The following is a 16,646-nucleotide window of genomic DNA, read 5'->3' on the forward strand; positions in this document are numbered from 1 at the left end:
CTAATACCTATTGGGTGCATGTTTTGTGCCAGGCAACACTGTGAGTTGCTTAGCTGAATTAACTAATATAGTTTATAAAAATTGCCCTCAATAGTAGATGCTCTCATGGACCCTGATCGAAAGATAGAAGTATATTTCTGATTAAATACAACAAACAGTAAATTCCTGGTTCTGTACTCTTTGGGCAAAGTAAGTTATTCTCTTCCAACTTCCCTCCACCACTGCAATCCACCTCTACCCCCTGAGTCAATGTATAGAAACCTAAGGACATACTTCCATTTTCATACCAAGGCCACCATTTTAATTTTCCCATAAACATGCTAAGTAATTTACTTTTATTGTTATATAACACAAAAAATATTTTTCTCACACAATATGAAGTGAAAATTTAAAAAATGATAAACTGATAGACACTGCTAAGTTACTCCACTTAAAACAGATTTAAAACTCAAGAAACTTAAGGGAAATTTTCTAAGGACATATGGAATTTTGTATTTGTATTTTCTTTTTCTCAAGGAGTTCATCCAACACTGTACAAGTTTCAGCACGCTCAAAGTTAGATTTGTTCCTTAGTATTCTAGAAACATTTACATTAGTAATTGGATTGGAGGCAAGTGTTAACCATCAAAGGGACTTAAAATTTTATTTAAAATATGACACTCAGATTCCAAAAAAATACTCATGTTTCTGCCTAAAATGCTCATGCAGTGATTGTCTGCTCATTGAAATTTTTCCTGAGGAAATTGTTATAAGGCATTTTAGAGAAAAGTGTTAGAACATATCCCAAATAAAAAATATTACGTATTATTGGGGCTTCCCTGGTGGCGCAGTGGTTGAGAATCCGCCTGCCAATGCAGGGGACACGGGTTCGTGCCCCGGTCCGGGAAGATCCCACGTGCCGCGGAGCAACTAGGCCCGTGAGCCACAACTACAGAGCCTGCGCGTCTGGAGCTTGTGCTTCGCAACAAGAGAGGCCGCGACAGTGAGAGGCCCGCGCACCGCGATGAAGAGTAGCCCCCGTTCGCTGCAACTAGAGAAAACCCACGCACAGAAAAGAAGACCCAGCAGCCATAAATAAATAAATAAATAAATGAAATAAAAAAAAAAAATATTACGTATTATAGTTGGGGAAAATGAAGATAAAGATATGTGCTAATCCAATAGGAAGTTATACCCTAGTTAATACAGGCTGTAATAAGACTGTGTTTATATCATCTGAAGTGTAACCTATATCATTTTGCTTCTGAAGTTATTGCATTTTATGTATGTGTGTGTATTCATATATATATATATATGTATATATATATGTATATATATATAATAGGTATGTGTGTTTGCATACGTAGTGTGTGAATATGTGTGTGTATATGTATTATATATATGTATATATATATTTGTTGTTGTTGTTTATTTTTAACCTGAGCAAACGTGTTGCCTATGTCATCTCATTTCATAGAGTTATTTTAGAGAGATTGACTTATTAAAATCTAACCTCTTTAATTTACCCAGACTAAGTAAATCTTGTTGCAATAGAATAACATTAAGTGAATAACATGCCATTATCTAACTTCTTTTCTATGAACTTGGGTACAGTGAACCCTAACTTGCTATAACATTCCTATTGGACCTGTGGACTTTCAGAAATAAGTCTCCTGCTACCATGAGTATGGTAATCTTCTTAAGATTCTTTTAGGCAAAAATTTATTACCTGGGTCATATAATTCCTTGAAACATCATACTTATTTTGTTCAAAATATAACAAACTATGTAACAGTTGGTTATCATTATGTACAGTCTAACCTATGTATTTTTTAAAGGTGAAATAGAAGTATGTGATAATTTTTAACAACTATATGCTAATTTTTATCTGATTGTTTTCATTTGAACAAAATTATTTTGTATATTTACACACACCTCATTTTTTTTTTGGAGTGCAGACAGCCAATGTTTTTAATTGTAGACTAGAGACTAAGTTTTCCTTAAAAGTCTTTTGCAAACAACATATAAATTTCTATCAGCCCATTTTATTTTATTTTATTTTTTTTTTTTGCGGTATGCGGGCCTCTCACTGCTGTGGCTTCTCCCGTTGTGGAGCACAGGCCCCGGATACGCAGGCTCAGCGGCCCCGGCCCACGGGCCCAGCCGCCCCGCGGCACGAACCCGTGTCCCCTGCATCGGCAGGCGGACTCTCAACCACTGCGCCACCAGGGAAGCCCCCATCAGCCCATTTTAATTTGAGCCTTTAAAAGTCTTTCATAAGGTTGAGAAAATGACCTTGTTCTTTAAATTCTATTCTCCACTGAATTTTTCATGCTAAATGATTGAAGGCTTATTGTTCAAGGGGAAAAAATAACAATAATCTTACAAAGTCGTAGTATAGTAATAGTTCTGAAAATCTGTTTCAAATTATAGATTTTTCAAAAATGTATTTTTATGACTCTGCAGTAGTGCCACATTAAATAGATTAATCATTAAGAATATATGTGGTCTTTCTATGACCCTCAAGCAATACAATTTTATTTTAAAAGATTATTGAAAAAGGAATTGCTGTGATTCTAATTACTACCTCTAACTGGGGTAGTAGGGGATCATTCTTATACTGATTTTCAGCTCCATCTCTTATTCCCTGATTATTATTTTATTTCAGGTAAAATATCCTAGAAGAATGATCTTTATCTCTGTATAAGGGACAATATACCTCAGTGGAAATGAACTTTAAATGTTTTATGAAATGAAAGACAATTGATATGTCTATCTAGTGGATAACCTATGCTTTCAAGGTAAGCATCAGGGACATGGCTTGATGAAGGTAAAGAAGTCTCATTCATGGTAAAAACCACATTCAGTATCATGTAACTGTTTAGACTGCTGTATCCTCTGAAGTCAAAAGAAACTAGTTCCTTGATGAGTTTACTGCAACACATACTTAAAGCAAAAACTGTGACTACTCTTAGACATTATATTTTAAATATTGTATTTCACTTCAATAGTTATGTTAAGATTAATTTTATTATTTTTCTTGCATGCACATATTTTTAATTTGGACTATTTCTTGGATGGCTAAGTTTACACAGATATTACTTATGCAAAAATAATATAAAGGTCTGTATTTGAAGTTTATTTACTTATATTGAATTTGAATCATCTCAGGGTTACAAGGGCAAAGGGGCTGGGGAGCATCTTGGTGCAGTGAGCTAGGACCAGGATTCACTAGTCCTGTGTATCCTCTACCTAAGAGAGCATGTCCCTAGAGCATCCTTGTATTCCCAGTTACAGTAGGGAACATGTCTTCTTCTTCCTTATTTTATCTTCAAGTTTTTATGTTATGCTTAGCATATAATTATAGTCCATAATATTTTGGGAATGATGAAAGTGTGTAAAGGAGGTAAAGTATTTCAAAAAGTACAAACGTATGGGGAGAATTTTATGCAGTTCTATTCAAATAAATATTCTGTAAGTCGTATGGCTCCATAACAGTGCTAGCTATTAATAGTTCCATTTTTATAAACTTTTATTGTTGCCTGATGATATTGAGTAGACATATGCTCTATATCCATGGCTTTCAGTTCCACACATTTTTTGTTTCCATGCCCTGAGATGAGTTACAAATATCTTTAAATTAACCCTATAGTAAAGATTTTTAATAAAAACAGAACTCAAAAGTCAATGGAACAATGCAAAAAAATATATATGAATAAGGATAAGGATCTGGAGAGGGTGAATCATGATAAAAATAAGTACACATTTAATTGTTTCTTTGATGAAGTTGTTTAGGTAGAAATTTGTGATTTTCAGTTTATAGAGCTAATAATAGTAAATGAGTTCTCAAATCTACCATAGTGAATAAAAATGTTAATATTGCTTCTTCTCTCACTGCCAAAGGTTCTGGTTTTGGTTTACAACACACCTTAAGTGGATTTTATTTTAATTTGACATTAGCTGACATTAAAGGTGCTAGATGGGGGCTTCCCTGGTGGTGCAGTGGTTGAGAATCTGCCTGCTAATGCAGGGGACACGGGTTCGAGTCCTGGTCTGGGAGGATCTCACATGCCGCGGAGCAACTAGGCCTGTGAGCCACAACTGATGAGCCTGCGCATCTGGAGCCTGTGCTCCGCAACAAGAGAGGCCGTGATAGTGAGAGGCCCGCGCACCGCGATGAAGAGTGGCCCCCGCTTGCCACAACTAGAGAAAGCCCTCACACAGAAACGAAGACCCAACACAGCAAAACTAAATTAATTAATTAATAAACTCCTACCCCCAACATCTTCTTAAAAAAAAAAATTTTAAAAAGGTGCTAGATATTACCTAATGCACTGGAGCTATATTATAATTAGACTCTTTTAGGATTGAAATTTGTAATCTGTTTAAATCTATTGGTAAATATAGTACCATAAAATCTTCCAATCTTCAGTATATTTCTTTTTTATTAATGCTAATTGAATCTCTCATTTGGAATTTTGTCAAAATCAGAGAAATGACTTTGGATGTTGGAAGAAGAGGCTGGGACATGGGAGATTTCTTCTTATGGGGGATATGAGATACAGGATGTCTTTTAGCTACTTCTGAACTTAACATTTATTTTAGCACTTTTCCTTCATCTATTAAATGATTTATTTTTTATAATACATAATAGGTGGCATAGACAAAAACTGAGGGCTTCAACTTTATGGAGAGGGTTTTATACCATTAATTGTTTTTAATACTTACCACAGTATAAATTAATTATCCTTGGAATCAGAGTTGAGAGAAAACCTAATTAGATAACTTTTTATATGCTTATCAAAAGACTTAAAATTTCTCTCTTTATTTAGAAGAAATAAATAGGGGGCTTCCCTGGTGGCACAGTGGTTGAGAGTCCGCCTGCCGATGCAGGGGACGCGGGTTCGTTCCCCGGTCCAGGAAGATCCCACATGGCGCGGAGCGGCTGGGCCCGTGAGCCATGGCCGCTGAGCTTGCGCGTCCGGAGCCTGTGCTCCGCAGCGGGAGAGGCCACAGCAGTGAGAGGCCCGCATACCGCAAAATAAATAAATAAATAAATAAAAGAAATAAAGAGGATAATAAATATATGTTTTAATCATGACACAAATTTAAACTATATTCCAGACTGCCATGAATTCATGGGGAATCAAGTGTGATTAATACATCATTTGACCAAAAACAAATCAGAGCTAAGGGAAAGCAGCTCAGTTAACTACACACTCTAAAATTTGTCTTGTGTGTAAAGATTCTGATTAAACCCAGAACATCCACGACCTACTCTCTGAAAGTAATAAAAGACCAATATCTGACAAATTTTCTACTATTTCAATAATTTTTCTCTGTAAAATCTCGTAGGTGGCATTTCCTCCTCTTACTCTCTTGTCAACCTTTTTCAGATTCCTTCAAACTTGATTATTTAATTCCAGATATTTATCACCATAATTACATTATGACATGAAATATACAACTTTGAAATTTAGGGTAGATTTCCATTCATTAGTTTACTAAGAAGTGCTATCTGATGATATTTATTATATTCCATAAATCACAAGCTATGTCTGTTATTCCGTTTATTTTAAAAAACATAAGCCAATTTTTACGATAAACATGTAAATTATTGTATTTAACTCTCATCGTTTGTTATTAGTAATGTGAAAATATTTTCGACTACTGTAAAGGGAATGAAAGTATATAGGAATATTACTAGTTTTAGTAATATTCAAAAAGCAATTGTTAGCTCTGTCTTTTTTTTGTTATTGCTATTTTTTGTGTCTCTTATTTCTGGGCTAGGACATTAAAAAATTTAACAGTATGGTACAATGCATTTTTAATTTTGTTTTCTGAATTAAATAAGTATTCATCTTTATATCACTGTGTTTTTTGTTTTAGGTAGAAACACTGTTCTTTGGAGTAAGGATCTATAAAAATAGCCTGTTTAATAATATTTTTATTAAGAATTGGTTTCAATTAGATCAAATTATTTTTGGAATATATTAAAGTGTATAGTATCATTCTTATTTAACTTACTGATATGTTTATTTTTAGTAGGACTTGTCTGTTTTATATCAGCTTGGCTGATAACAGGTAACTATAACTTTGTAATAGTTCATGGAATTCTGCTTGTCATAATTGTATTCAGATTTGCATGTTTAATTCAGCAGTGATTTTGTCAGTCCTCTTGTTTGTCATATTTTGATAACAGTGTTGGCTAGTTTTGTTGAAAATATTTTCAATTTCTTATCTTTGTTTCACAATAGCTTTATAATAAGTCTTACCTAATACTTTCAAATTTCTACTGAGGTATCAGTAATTTTCTAATTCTCTATCTTGATTTAGAAGTAACTGATAGTCTTTTACTATTATTTCTTTCATGCATAGCTCAAATTTAAAAAAATCATCCTCTCAATAGTAAAGAACACAGTTGGGTTTAAAATAGAAGAATTTGGATTTTACCTAGGCTAAAAAGCATTGACTTTGGTCAGTAATTTTATGGCTCTCTGACATTCTATGGTTCAGGAGGATTCCCATGGGGATTTTCTATCCTTCTGCCCCATTTTGCACATTCAGTATGTGCTCTCAAATTTACAAGGTGGGTAGAGGTGCTTCCTTGACATATACTTCACTCCTGTTCTGAATTTTGCAGTTAACCTTGGGAGGTATTTTATTTTATGTTTAAATACAGTTTTATATATGCAGATAATTTTAGATAAATCTGGAATATTTTATTATGTCTCTTCTTAGGTTAATATTATTATATGCTTATTTCTTTTTGTGTCCTGACATACTTCATGGTATTTTAAGAAAGAAATTGTAAAGAGGGTATACATGAATTCTTGTATGCATAATGACATATTTATAAGATCTCCCAAGCTTTTCTCAAACTGTCCTATGGTTTCTCACTTATTCATTTGTATTAAAACCTTTTCTCATAGTTCAATAATACCCTTATTATTTCTCAGTATAGCAGCCTGTTATTAACACATCTATCTGTGTCAGTCTACTCACTTTGCCTCATCCCTGCTGTCTCCTTATGTAGACAGGCTGACAGTCATACATGGTTGTGATAGAGAATAGCTGTAAACTTTTGATGGACAAAATCAGTCTGGTTCATATTTAGAGTTTCAGAAACAATGTGTCATGCCCATAATATAGATACACAATAAATCCTAAGATGCTAAATTTAAATGCTAAATTTAATATTTTCTTCTGCAATTTTATTAAATGTTTTGAGACCAAGGGACCTCTAGTTAGCAGACATTATTTGCTCTGGAATTACACAAGGGACAGGTTTATGTCAGAAATTAAAGGAGAAAAAAATTAAATTTATTAGCTTTGAATCAACCATTTTTAAAATGCTACTTGAGTCAAAGTTAAATAAGTTTTAAATTTATATTTTATTAATTCATACTCAAGTTTTTCCTCATGTCTGGTATATTTTTTCCTCAATTGATTAAATCTCTTCTACATTCACAGGAAGAAGTAAACACCAATTAATTCATAAAGGCTGCATGTGTTATTATACTTTATACTATTTCATAGCCAATATAAATTCAAAATGGAGTACAGTAAACATTTAAAAATTATAATATATATGACCAACACTGTCATGACAATTTTATTATTTATACAAGTGAATTAATTAGAAGACTATGTTTATAACAAAAGAACTCAGCTACAGTGTATCACCCTGAAGATATTAATATTTACAAAAGAGGAAAATAATTTATGTTGGCAAGGCATCTCAATGTTTATTTTTATTTTCAAAATATATTTAATTCTACATTCAGTAAAATGGTTTTTTTTATTTTATTTTATAATTTGTTTAGTGGCTATTGTTTAACAGAAAAAGATTTACTGTATTGAGTAGAGAGAGAGATATTCACCTAAGGTGATTCAAGAAAATTTTCTTACATTTAATAATCATCATCTTTTTCTCTTAAAGGGAAATCAGAAATGCTACATGAAATTCTCAAATATTATCTGCTTTTATATTTTTAGTTAAGCCATGAAAACAGGAAATCAAACTGTTTAAACAGATTTTGTACTTTCTCCGTCTTTTCCAATATGATCCAATCGACTCTTTTCTCTTTGCTGCCATTGCAATTCTGTTTTCAGTGGCTCTGATGGGGAATATCATACTGATTCTTCTCATCCGATTGGACACCAGACTCCACACTCCAACATACTTTCTACTCAGTCATCACTCTTTCATTGACATCATGTACATCTCCACCACTGTGCCCAAGATGGCAATTAACTTTCTGTCTAATAGTAAGACCATTACTTTTTTAGGCTGTGAGATTCAAGCATTTGCGTTCTTGGCCCTTGGTGGAACTTAAGCCCTTCTTCTTGGTTTCATGTCTTATGATCGCTATGTAGTCATCTGTCATCCATTATGTTACCCTGTACTCATGAGCAAGAATATCTGTTGGCTCATGGTCACGTGTGCATGGACCAGTTGTTCCATCAACTCTTGAATGCATACAGTGTATGCATTTCAACCTCTCCTCTGTAGCTCTCAACTCATTAATCATTCTTCTGTGAAGTTCCATCCATGTTGCCATTGGTGTCTCAGGACACTTCCCAGTATGAATATATAATAGTCCTCAGTGGCCTTATTATTCTGTTGTTATCCATGTTGCCATTGGTGTGTCAGAACACTTCCCAGTATGAATATACAATAGTCCTGAGTGGACTTATTATTCTGTTGTTACCTTTCATGGCCATTGTAGCTTCCTATGCCTGTGTGCTTACTGTGGTATTCCACATGAGTTCAGGAAATGGACAGAAAAAAGCTTTCTCTACTTGTTCCTGTCACCTAATTGTGACAAGCTCATTCTATGTGACCTCTCTCTCCACCTATACAAGGCCACCCTCCTTGCAGTCCCCTGAAGAGGATAAGATAGTAGCAGTGTTTTACACCATTGTTACACCTCTTCTGAACCCATTTATCTACAGCTTGAGGAATAAATGAGTTATGGGGGCCTTGAAGAGACTATTGGGACCATATATATTTGTACAGAAAATGTGACTGTAGGACCTCCCTTTTGGCTGAGACCGAACAACATAAAAAGCTATGCCTAGAATACTGTTTTGGAATATGCATACTCTAAGAATACTGCCTAGACAAATGTAAAGTCTATGAAAAGTTTATTAAATAAATAAAATGATAAAAATCTTGATTCTTTCCTGATATCAGAAGTACCTCACACATTGTTATTGGAATTAGATGAATTTTCAGTATAGAAGCTAAAGAAACAGTGTGATTTTCCAAATTGTTTAACTACTAAAGCAGTAGAATTCAACTCTGTTACCCCACAGTTTTCATATTATAAATATTTTAATTGCCCTTCTAGAACCTGAAATCCAATGCATGGGAAATATTATTTATCCAAACACATAAAATTAAGAGAATCTATAAGTGATCAAATGGAGCAAAGTACATAATCCACTCATTCAACAAATGTGTAATGTTTTAATTACATGTGTGACACTAGTAATAATGAAGTAATCAAAGATAAAAATGACAGATGTCTCTGATCTCATAATGTTTCTATTCCAGTTTGGGGAGATATTCAATATATAACAAATTTTGCAGTGTATCAAAAAGTAATAATGAAAAAGTAATAATGAAAAAATAAAGCAAGAAATTTTAATGGGAAATTTGCAATATTATTTAAAATTGTCCACCAAAGGTACACTAAGAAGGTGATATTTGGTCAAAGACTGAAAGAGGATTATGAAGTAAGTCAAATGGATAGCTGGTGATGTGTTTTCTGGTAGAGGAAGAAGCAAATGAGAATGTCACATGTAGAGAAAATGCTTGGCAAATTCAAAGAAGATCAAAATGTAAGTAAGTTGATGGGTTGTAGGAAATGAGTAGATATAGTGAAAACAGATTATAAAGTAGACTAATATAAAAAATTTGTGTTTAATTTAAGATGATCCAGAATCATTATTGGGTTTTGCAAAGAGGATTGAAATGGGCTGTGAAGCCATTGCAGCAGTCTCCTTGTGATAAAATATATTGGACCAAAATGGTAATTGAGGAGGAGCAAGAAGTAGCCAGATTCCATATTTGAGGTTTTTTGGCAGATCTGATGTGAAATGTGATGAAATTTTAAAAGCTCAGAATTAGGCTAAGATCATGAACTGAACAAATGGAACAAGTCATTTAATTGTGCACATAATTTCCACTCTGGCAGTAGCTCCTCCATAACAGCTCCATCATGTCACATAGCTATTATTTCATTTTTGAGATGAGAAATTTTATGATCTACTCTCTTAGCAACTTTCAATACATAATACAACACTATTAACTAAAATCAACATTATGCACATTAGATTGAAAACTTACTCCTATTCCAGCTGGAGGTTTGTTCTCTTTGAACAACATCTTCCCATTTAACTCAAACCCCAGTTCATGATACCCACCATTCTAACCTCTGTTTCTACAATTATAGCTTTTTCAGATACCACATATAAGTAATATCATATAGTATTTGCTTTTCGCTGTCTGACTTTTTTTCACTTGAGGGCATAATGCCCTCAAGCTCCATCCATATTGTTCCTATTGGCAGGATTTTCTTTTTATTTATGACTGGAAATATTTCATTGTGTATTTATGTACCACAGTTTCTTATCCATTCATTCATTGACAAACACTTAGGTTGTTTCCATATATTGGCTTTTGTGAATAATGATGCAATAAATGTTGGAGTGCAGATATCTCATCAGTATTCTTTTTTCATTTCTTTTGGATTATTCCCAAAAGTAAGATTGCTACATCATACAGAAGTCCTATTTTTAATTTCTTGAAAAAAGTCCATACTGTTTTTCATAGTGGTTGTACCAACTTATACTCCCAATGACAGCACACAAGTGTTCCTTTTTAGCCACATCCTCAACACTTGTTACATATTGTTTTCTTGATTATAGTCATTCTATCATGAGTGAGGTATTATGCCATTTTGGTTTTGATTTGTACTACCCTGAAAATAATAATGTTGAGCATTAATTTTATGTACTTGGTGACCTTCACATATATTCTCTGGAAAAATCTATTCTGGCCTTTTGCCCACATTTAATTGAAATTTTTATTTTTTTGCTATTGAGTTGTATGAGTTTTTTAATATATTTTAACTCCTTAAATATATGGATATATGGTTTGAAGATATTTTTTTTCCCATTCTGGAGGTTATATTTAACTTCATTGATCCTTTATTTTGCTATTCAGAAACATTTTAGTTGGAGCATTTCCTGCAAGGCAAGTCTAGTGATGATGAACTAACTCCATTAGCTTTTCTTCGCCTGGGAAAGTCTATTTCTCCTATATATCTGAATGATAACTTTGCTGTATAAAGTATTCTTGGTTAGAAATTTTAATCATTTAACACTTTGAATGTGTCATTTCACTCTCTCCAGGCCGGTAGAGTCTCTGCTGAGAAATTCGCTGATTGACTAATGGGGTTCCATCGTGGGTTACTTTTTTCCCCCACCTTCCTTTAAGATTCTTTTTATATCATTGATTTTTGAGAGTTTAGTTATAATGGTACACAGACACTTTCAGTAACATGGCAATGAGCAAAACAAAGAACATGTCCAGGTCCATATATGTGCAATGTGGAAGTCATTTCTTCCATTAAGATAAGAAGAATGCAGTGAATATTTGTAAAGCCATATTCTTTCACTCACAGACCCCAACTATCCATCCACAAGAAATTGTCTGGGAAAACCAGTGCTCACAGAAGATAATTTTTACACTTATCATGGTAGATAAATCAATATGAATCTTGGAAAAAGAAGACTATTCTAGAGGAAAATTCCAGGAGCGATAATTACAAAATGAGAAAACTATTCAACAAGAAAAAAATTGGCTTTATTTATGAATGTTCTTCAACCAAAATATAGGGTGCATTCAAATGAGTGAGATTTGGGAATGTCTATGGAACAATTCTTGTGTTGTTCCTAATCTTGCTTTCCACATGGGCGTGTATATTGCTGTTCTCAGGATCCTGATTCATCAACTATGTTAGGTATTTCAATGACTTGCATTTTATGAGTCATAAGATAAGTGAAGACATTTTGGAACCTTCTGCATACCTGCTCATCATCCATGACTAAATGAGACTTTTGGTTGTCTCTGGAGGAAAGTGTTGAGAATATTTTCTTTGAGTGAATTAGGTGACCAAACATTTGGTAATCAAAAAAAGTTAACTCCTTAATTAGTGATTTTAGTTCACAATCTCTTTTCTACTTATCTCCTTTGCAAAGTTATTCTCATTTGTAAATATTTTCTCTCTCAAAAAAAGCACAATTTTATAATTGACAAGAATTATGATTGAGCAAGATGAGAGAATAAGAGTTTCCTCTGTTTGCATTTCCCACAGCAACAAGAACGTGGCAGCCATCCAAGAACAAAAATGGCTTTTGAGGAGTTTCGTAAGCCCAGTAGGAAACTGTGAAACTCCAGCGGAGCCCAAGATCAAGAAAGACATCTTTGAGAGGGCATGCCTGACCCACTTGTCAAGGTCTTTGACAGTGGTCCTCATTATGGACCCAGAAAAAACCCCAATCCCCTGTGGATTCACCTACAGCCCTGTTAACCTTGGTCCTGTCACCAGCACTCTCCACAAAGAGATCTCGGAAAAGCCACACATCCATTGCCAATGAAGCAGGCCTGCAGAGCCCTGTCCTCACTGTGGACACTGAAGCAGCCCTGTGACTTAGTTCCTGCCCTACTCTATTGTGGTAGAGAGCCAGTCTCACCTCTTGAAAAACTGCACAGTTTCCCAAGAGGAACCCTTCCAGGGACTTGGTGGGAGCCACACCTACCCACAAACCTTGTAACAGACCTGCTTTCTGTAGGCTTATCTGTGTACCATGAGGATAATCCTTGTACCAGTGACAGCCCTACTGACCAAGGACCTGAGGGAGTCCCATTCATCCACAGACCTCAGAAGATCCACACTTGCCTCAGACCTTGGTAATTGGCCTGACCAAAACAGTATTAAAAATAACTAGAGATAAATAAAGTCCATAATGTATAGACAATATAAGAAGATGTAAAGTGTAGCATAAATAAAACACACGTGGGGAGTAAAACTGTTGAATTTTTGTCTGCTACTGAAGTTCAAGTTATATTAGATTGAAATAGGCTGTTATGACTATAAGATGCTTTATATAAGCCTCATGGTAACCACAAAGCAAAATCTTATAGTAGATATACAAAAGATGAAGAGAAAGGAATCAAAGCATACCAGTACAAAAAATAAACATATTACGAAAGGAAGACAGTAAAGAAAAAGAAAGGAATGTAAGAACAACAAAACAGTTAGAAAACAATGACCATGGGCTTCCCTGGTGGCACAGTGGTTGAGAGTCTGCCTGCCGATGCAGGGGACACGGGTTCGTGCCCCGGTCTGGGAAGATCCCACATGTCGTGGAGCAGCTGGGCCCGTGAGCCATGGCCACTGAGCCTGCGCGTCCGGAGCCTGTGCTCCGCAACGGGAGAGGCCACAACAGTGAGAGGCCCACATACCGCAAACAAAAAACAAAAAACAATGACCATGATGGCAATAGTTTTCCCTTGCTTATCAATAATCACTTTAACTCTAAACACATTAAATTTTAGAATCAAAACACATAGAGTTTCTGAGTGGCAAAAAACTAAGACTCAACCAAATGCTGCATACAAGAGACACACTTTAACTTTAAGATCATATTTAAGCTAAAAGTGAATGGTTGGAAAAAGATATTCTATGCAAGTATTAACCAAAATAGAGCAGTATTGGCTATACATATAGCAGACCAAATAGTCTTTAAGACAAAATCTGTCACAATGGACAAATAAAGTCATTATATAATGAAAAGATAGCCAATTCATCAAGATATAAACCAATAGTAAATATGTGTGTATTCAACATTAGAACACTAATGTTCTAATGTTGAACAAATATTAAGAGAATTGAAGGGAGAAATATACACAGTACAGTAACAGTCAAGGACTGCAGTACCCACTTGCAACAATAAACAATAGATAGATCATAAACACAGACTGAGGAAATGACTGACTTAAACTGATCTTTAGACCAACGAACCTAACAGACGTGTACTGACATACAACAGCAACTAAACACAAATCATTCTTCTGAAGTTCTCATGAAGCATTCTCCAGGATAGCTCTTATATATGGTCACAAAATAAGTATGAACCAATTTAAGAAAATTGAAATCATATCAAATATCTATTTTAATTACAATGGTAGGAAATAGAATGAATATTAATGAGAAATTTGAAAATTTTACAAATATGTGGAAAATTAAAATTGCACTCTTGAAAAACCAGTGGGTCTAGGAAGAAGAAAACAAGTGGGAAATCAAAAAGTCTCTCGAGACAAATAAAAATGTATTAAAAAAAACACATATTGGACACAGCAAAAGCAGTTCTAAGGGGAATGTTTATAGTGATGAACACTGATGTTAAGAAAAGAAAGAAATTAAACACCCTTTGTTTGCATTTTAATGACATAGGAAAAGAAGAACAAACTAACCTCAACATTACCAGAAATAAATATTTTTTAAAAGAATCACAACAAAAATAAATAAAATAGAGATTAGGGAACACAATAGAAAGAAACTTTAGCTAGACAACCATAAAAAAGGAAGGAATCAAATAAATAATATTATTAATGGAAAAAATGATATTACTCTGATTGTACAGAAATATTAAGGATCATAAGAAAATACTGTGAACAATTATTTGAAAGCAGATTGGATAACCCAGAAAAGAATATCCTGAACAGGATAAATTCCTAGGAACACGCAATCTTCCAAGACTGAAATCATGAAGAAATAGAAAATCTGAATAGATCAATAACAAGTAAGGATATTGAAGTAATAATCAAAATAATCTCAACAAATAAAAGCCAAGGACTAGATGTCTTCATGGGTGAATTCTACTAAACATTTAAATAAGAATTAAAGCCAAACTTTCTCAAATTCTTCCAAAAAATAGCAGATTTGGTAAGAACACTACAAGAAAAGATAATTGCAAAATATCCAGATTTTATATTTCTGTCTTTTCCAATTGGGACAAATAAACACTTGCCATTTTGTTGTCATTGAAAACTTCTTTTCAGTGACTCTGAAGGGGAAATATCATAGTGATACTTCCCATCCAGTTGTATCAATACATCTGACTCCACAGTCCAATGTACTTTCTACTCAGCTCTCTTTCATTGACATGATGTACTTCTCCACCACCATGCCCAAGATGGCAATTAATTTTCTGTCCAATAGTAAGACCATTACTTTTTTAGGTTGTAAGATTCAAACATTTTTGTTCTTGACACTTGGTGGAACTGAAGCCCTTCTTCTTGGTTTCATGTCTTATGATCGCTATGTAGCCATCTGTCATCCTTTACGTTACCCTTTACTCATGAGCAAGATGATCTGTTGGTTCATGGTCACATGTGCATGGACCAGTTGTTCTGTCAACTCTTTAATACATATGCTGTTTGCGTTTCAACTTCCCTTCTGTAGCTCTTGACTCATTAATGTCTTTTTCTGTGAAGTTCCATCCCTGGTGCTTGCTATTGGTGTCTCAGGATACTTCCCAGTATGAATATACAGTTCTCCTGAGTGGCCTTATTATACTATTGTTACCTTTCATGGCCATTCTAGCTTCCTATGCCTGTGTACTTACTGTGGTATTCCAGATGAGTTCAGGAAAAGGACAGAAAAAAGCTATCTCCACTTATTCTTCTCACCTGATTGTGGCAGGCTTATAAAAGGACGAGGGAGCAGCAGAGTTTTACATCATTATCACACCTTTTTTTGAATGCATTTATTTATACCCTGAGGAATAAAGGAGTTATTGGGGTCATGAAGAGATTGTTGGAGACATGCATATTTATACAGGAACTGTGACTTTAGGAACCCCTTACTGATTGAGATTAAGCACAATTAAAACCTGTCCTTAGGATACTGTTTTAGAATATATAAAAGCTAAGCAATATAAATAAAATAAAAATTGATAAATGTCTTGATTTTGGGGGGTTTCAGAATTTACTTACACATTGTTATTGGAACTAGATGGATTTACAATCTGGAATCTGGAAAAAGAGTGTTGTTAACCTTGTTTGTCTTCTGAAGCAATAGATTCCACCCCTGTCAATTCAATCTTCACATCTCACAACACATTCTGTAATGTCCTCCTTATCACCTGAAATGCAACACACAGGAAATCCAATCTATCCAACCACATAACATTAAGATAACCTTTGTAACATTGAGGTAAACTGCAGTATAGAGCAAAATACATAATTCATTCATTTGTGCATTTACTCAACAACTGATTTATTGCTTTACTCTGTGTGGCACTAATATAGGCACTGGGGATAGGGGAGAAAATAAAGAACTGACAGAAATCGCTGATCTCATGAAGGTCCCCAGAGTGGGGACACATAAAATTAATAAAATAAGAGAGAAAAATTGAGAAAATATACAAAAAACCCTAATAATTGTAATGAAAAGGGCTGGAAATTGGGATAGGAAAAGACTGACAGTTTTATAATTTTACATAATATTGTCCATGAAAGGGCAAATATGAGGGTGATATCTGGTCAAAGATTGAAGTGAGAGGAGTTAATAAGTCAAATGGAGTTC

At 34.3% G+C, this 16,646-nt stretch overlaps 2 pseudogenes; both read left to right on the plus strand.

Annotated features, from left to right (window-relative positions):
* The first annotated feature begins 7,984 nt into the window (after positions 1-7,984).
* LOC132421689 (olfactory receptor 2AK2-like) lies at positions 7,985-9,010 on the plus strand (annotated as a pseudogene).
* Positions 9,011-12,861: 3,851 nt separating this feature from the next.
* LOC132421690 (olfactory receptor 2AK2-like) lies at positions 12,862-15,908 on the plus strand (annotated as a pseudogene).
* Positions 15,909-16,646: the final 738 nt, after the last annotated feature.

The sequence above is a fragment of the Delphinus delphis genome, chromosome 3 (assembly GCF_949987515.2).
Source record: "Delphinus delphis chromosome 3, mDelDel1.2, whole genome shotgun sequence".
NCBI classification, from domain to species: Eukaryota; Metazoa; Chordata; class Mammalia; order Artiodactyla; family Delphinidae; genus Delphinus; species Delphinus delphis.